The sequence below is a fragment of the Arachis hypogaea genome, chromosome 3 (genome assembly GCF_003086295.3).
Source record: "Arachis hypogaea cultivar Tifrunner chromosome 3, arahy.Tifrunner.gnm2.J5K5, whole genome shotgun sequence".
Lineage (NCBI taxonomy): Eukaryota > Viridiplantae > Streptophyta > Magnoliopsida > Fabales > Fabaceae > Arachis > Arachis hypogaea.
Window position 1 is genome coordinate 50,753,862 of NC_092038.1, and position 5,717 is coordinate 50,759,578.

At 35.5% G+C, this 5,717-nt stretch overlaps 1 non-coding gene across 1 annotated transcript; it reads left to right on the plus strand.

Moving 5' to 3' along the window:
* The first annotated feature begins 410 nt into the window (after positions 1-410).
* Positions 411-514, plus strand: LOC112793941 (small nucleolar RNA R71). The gene has a single exon (XR_003198627.1). It is a non-coding gene; the product is annotated as a small nucleolar RNA R71 (small nucleolar RNA).
* The last annotated feature ends 5,203 nt before the right edge of the window (positions 515-5,717 follow it).

Genomic DNA, 5,717 nt, shown 5'->3' on the forward strand with positions numbered 1-5,717 from the left:
AGGTGTTTCCATAAGGTTCACCCATGTAATTAACTTCTGCCATTGCAGGGTTCTTAGGATCATAAGCTTCTTCAGAAGCTGCCTCTTTAGTACTGTTGGATGCATTTTGCCATCCATTCAGACTTTGAGAGATCATGTTGACTTGCTGAATCAACACTTTGTTCTGAGCCAATATGGCATTCAGAGTATCAATTTCAAGAACTCCCTTCCTCTGAGGCGTCCCACTATTCACGGAATTCCTCTCAGAAGTGTACATGAATTGGTTATTTGCAACCATGTCAATAAGTTCTTGAGCCTCTTCAGGCATTTTCTTTAGGTGAATCGACCCACCTATAGAATGGTCCAATGACATCTTGGAAAATTCAGATAGACCATAATAGAATATATCTAATATGGTCCATTCTGAAAACATGTCAGAAGGACACTTTTTGGTCATCTGCTTGTATCTTTCCCAAGCTTCATAGAGGGATTCACCATCTTTTTGCTTGAAGGTTTGAACATCCATTCTAAGCTTGCTCAGCTTTTGAGGAGGAAAGAATTTATCCAAGAAGGCCGTGACCAGCTTATCCCAGGAGTCCAGGCTATCTTTAGGTTGTGAGTCCAACCATGTTCTAGCTCTGTCTCTTACAGCAAAAGGGAAAAGCATGAGCCTGTAGACTTCAGGATCTACTCTATTTGTCTTAACAGTCTCACAAATCTGCAAGAACTCAGTTAAAAACTGGTAAGGATCTTCAGATGGAAGTCCATAAAACTTGCAGTTTTGTTGCATTAAAGCAACTAGTTGAGGCTTAAGCTCAAAATTGTTGGCTCCAATGGCAGGAATGGAGATGCTTCTTCCATCAAATTTGGACGTTGGTTTTGTGAAGTCACCAAGCATTCTCCTTGCATTATTGTTGTTGGGTTCGGCTGCCATCTCCTTCTCTTGTTCGAAAATTTCAGAAAGATTGCCTCTGGATTGTTGTAGTTTAGCTTCTCTTAGTTTCCTCTTCAGAGTCCTTTCAGGTTCTGGATCAGCTTCAACAAGAGTGTCTTTTTCCTTGTTCCTGCTCATATAGGGAAGAAGAGAACAAGAAAAGAAAGAGGGATCCTCTATGTCACAGTAAAGAGGATCCTTTGTTGTTAGTAGAAGAAGGAATGGAAGAAGAGTGAAGAAGAATGGTTAAGGATAGAGGTAGTGATTTGAGATGAAGAGAGGTGAAGAGAAGTGTTAGTAAATAAATAAATAAATAGAAGAAGGAGAGATAGAGAATTTCGAAAATAATTTTGAAAAAGTGGTTAGTGATTTTTGAAAATTAAAGATAAGATATAATTAAAATTAGAATTTAAAACAATTAAAAAGAATTTTTGAAAAAGAGAGGTATTTTCGAAAATTAGAGAGGGATAGGTAGTTAGTTAGTTTTGAAAAAGATAAGAAACAAACAAAAAGTCAAATAGTTAGTTTAAAAAGATATTAAAATCAAATTTGAAAAGATAAGAAAACAAGATAAGATAAGATATTTTGAAATCAAAATTGAAAAAGATAAAATTTTGAAAAAGATAAGATAAAAAGATAAGATAGATAAGATATGGCCGAAAAAGATTTAATTTTAAAATTAAAATTAATTACTTAACTAACAAGAAACTTAAAAGGATAGGATTCTAGATTTTAAAGATTGAACATTTCTTAACAAGAAAGTAACAAACTTCAAATTTTTGAATCAATCATATTACTTGTTAGTGTAATTTCGAAAATTTGATATAAAGATAAGAAAAAGATTTTGAAAATATTTTGAAAAAGATATTTGGAATTTTTCGAAAATAATAAAAAAAATGAAAAAGATAAGATTTTTGAAAAAGATTTAAAAAAGATAAGATTTTTAAAATTGAAAATTTGACTTGACTTGTAAGAAACAACTAATTTTAAAAATTTTTGACCAAGTCAACTTCAAATTTTTGAAATTTTGAGAGAAAAAAGAAAAAGATATTTTTTTTTTGAATTTTTAATGATGAGAGAGAAAAATTAAAAACGTCATTTTTGTGTTTTTTCTCTTTTCTTTATGGATCAAAACAAAGAATGCATGCAAGAACACTATGAATGTCAAGATGAACACCAAGAACACTATGAAGATCATGATGAACATCAAGAACATAATTTTGAAAGATTTTTAATGCAAAGAAAACATGCAAGACACCAAACTTAGAAATCTTTAATGCATGGACTCTAACAAACAAAAAAATGCATATGAAAAACAACAAACAACACAAAACAAGAAAACATCAAGATCAAACAAGAAGACTTGTCAAGAACAACTTGAATATCATGAAGAACACCATGAATGCATGAATTTTCGAAAAATGCAAGAAAAAATTTTTTAAAGCATGCAATTGACACCAAACTTAAAAGTTGACTCAAGACTTGAACAAGAAACACAAAATATTTTTTTTTTTTATGATTTTATGATTTTTTTGTATTTTCTTTTATTTTTCGAGAAACATATAGGAAAAAGAAAATAAGAAATTCAAAATCTTTAAGAAGAATTCCAGGAATCTTTCAATATTAGCCCAAAGCTCCAATCAAAGGGTTTGACATGACTTAATAGCCAGTCAGCTTTAGGAGATACAAATCAAGCATGCAACAGATGATAAGTCATCCACACCATTTACATACCCAATTTGTTGGTTTGTTGAATACCAATTCCAAAGGAGTTTGGATATGGCTTTACAGCCAGCTAGGATTCAACATATTACCATGAAACTCTAGAATTCACTCTTGAAAGTTTTGAAGCCATAGAATAATTTAAAATTTTTTTCGAAAATAATAATTTTTTTTTGGAAAAACGAAAACAAAGAAAAATTTTGAAAAATTTTTGAAAACTTTTTGAAAAGAAAATTACCTACTCTGAGCAACAAAATGAACCGTCAGTTGTCCATACTCGAACAATCCCCGGCAACGGCGCCAAAAACTTGGTGGACAAAATTGTGATTCGTACTCTTTGTACTTGTATGAAATTTAATTCGAGATAATAGCTCTTTACTATGTGTGGTCACAACTCCGTTCAACTAACCAGCAAGTATACTGGGTCGTCCAAGTAATAAACCTTACGTGAGTAAGGGTCGATTCCACAGAGATTGTTGGTATGAAGCAAGCTATGGTCATCTTGTAAATCTCAGTCAGGCGGATAGTAATTGATTATGGATTTTCAAAAATTAATAAATAATAAACATAAAATAAAGATAAAGTTACTCATGTAATCCAATGATGGGGATTTCAGATAGGCGTATGGAGATGCTGTGCTCCTCCTGAATCTCTGCTTTCCTACTGCTTTTATCCAATTTTATCACTCCCTTCTATGGCAAGCTGTATGTAGGGCATCACCGTTGTCAATGGCTACATCCCATCCTCTTAGTGAAAAAGGTCCAAATGCTCTGTCACAGCACGGCTAATCATCTGTCAGTTCTCAATCAGGTTGGAGTACAATCCCTTGATTCTTTTGCGTCTGTCACTAACGCCCAGCCTTCAGGAGTTTGAAGCTCGTCACAGTCATTCAATTCCGGAATCCTACTCGGAATACCACAGACAACCTTTCGGATTCCCATGAATGCCGCCATCAATTCTAGCTTATAACACGAAGATTCTGTTTAAGGAATCCAAGAGATATGCGCCCGGCCTAAGGTAGAACGGAAGTGGTTGTCAATCACGCGCGTTCATAGGTGAGAATGATGATGAGTGTCACGGATCATCACATTCATCAAGTTGAAGTGCAACGAATATCTTAGAACAGGAATAAATCGAATTGGATAGAAAATAATAGTAATTGCATTGAAACTTGAGGTACAGCAGAGCTCCACACTCTTAATCTATGGTGTGCAGAAACTCCACCGTTAAAAATACATAAGTAAAAGGTTCAGGCATGGCCGAATGGCCAGCCCCCCCCCCCCCCAAAACATGATCAATAGTCTCCTCAGATGAAGAATAAAATAAAACTGAGACCAAAGATGTCTAATATAATAGTAAATTATCCTATTTATACTAGACTAGCTACTAGGGTTTACATGTGTAAGTAATTGATGCATAAATCCACTTCCGGGGCCCACTTGGTGTGTGTTTGGGCTGAGCTTGATCTATTCACGAGCTGAGGCTTCTTTTGGAGTTGAACGCCAAGTTGTAACGTGTTTTGGGCGTTCAACTCCGAGTCGTGACGTGTTTCTGGCGTTTTACTCCAGACAGCAATATGAAACTGGCGTTGAGCGCCAGTTTACGTCGTCAATTCCCGAATAAAGTATGGACTATTATATATTGCTGGAAAGCTCTGGATGTCTAATTTCCAACGCCATTGAAAGCGCGCCATTTGGAGTTCTGTAGATCCAGAAAATCCATTTCGAGTGCAGGGAGGTCAGATTCCAACAGCATCAGCAGTCCTTTGTCAGCCTCCTATCAGAGTTTTGCTCAAGTCCCTCAATTTCAGCCAGAAATTACCTGAAATCACAGAAAAACACACAAACTCATAGTAAAGTCCAGAAATGTGAATTTAACATAAAAACTAATGAAAACATCCCTAAGGGTATAAATTACTAAAAACAATGCCAAAAAGCGTATAAATTATCCGCTCATCAACTACTAGTAAGGGTTCAGTGCTTAATTCTATGTTCCCTGCTTTTATGAGCTATCTTCTTCTTGCAAGCTATTTATATTGTATTTTGTGATTTAAATTAGTGAAATCCAGTTCATATTTGTTCTTGAAAGATTTATTTACTTTTTCACCAAGTAGGTAGAACCATTTTAGCATGTAGTTGCATTCACATTTCATAGGTTGCATTGCATGAGTCTTGCCTTTCCCTACTCATTTATTTGGTCTCCTTGAGTTTAGCATGAGGACATGCCAATGTTTAAGTGTGGGGAGGTTGATAAACCACTATTTTATGGTTTACAATGTGCTTAATTGTGTGGTTTTATCATGGTCTTTACCCACTTATTCATATAATTAGCATGCATTTATATTTCCTTCCTAAAATTATTACATGATTGAAAACATGCTTCTTTGGTCTTAATTTAGCTAATCTTAATCCTTTCTTATTAGCATTCGATGCCTTGATCTGTGTGTTAAGTGTTTCAAGCTTTATAGGGCATGAATGAGTGAGAGATTGGGAAGGAAGCTTACAAAAATGGAAGGAACACAAGAAATTAAGGAGATGACAAGCGAGAAGTGATGCGTACGCGTCAGCGACGCGACCGCGCGGAAGAAAGGAATCCGCAGTTACGTGGTCGCATGGCTCACGCGACCGCGCGGATTGGAAAAGCACAAATGACGCGGAAGCGTGGACGACGCGAACGCGTGGAAAGGAAAAATGCGAATGACGCGTCCGCATGGATGACGCGATCGCGTGACGTGCGCAATCTGTAGAATTACAAAAGTCGCTGGCAGAGATTCTGGGCCGCATTTCAACCCAGTTTTCGGCCCAGAAACACAGATTAAAGTCATGGAACTTGCAAAAACTTGAGATCATGCTCTCATAATTCATAATTTTTAGTTTTAGATGTAGTTTTTAGTGAGAGAGGTTCTCTCCTCTCTCTTAGGATTAGGATTAGGATTAGGATTTCAACTTCTTCATTACAGGTTCAATATTCCTTTTACTATTTAATTTCTCTTCTATTTTTGTTTACTCTGAAGCTTTTATTGTGTTTGATTGATGTTGCCCAATTGGCTGTTGATATTGTCCATGTTAGAATTGACATTTTT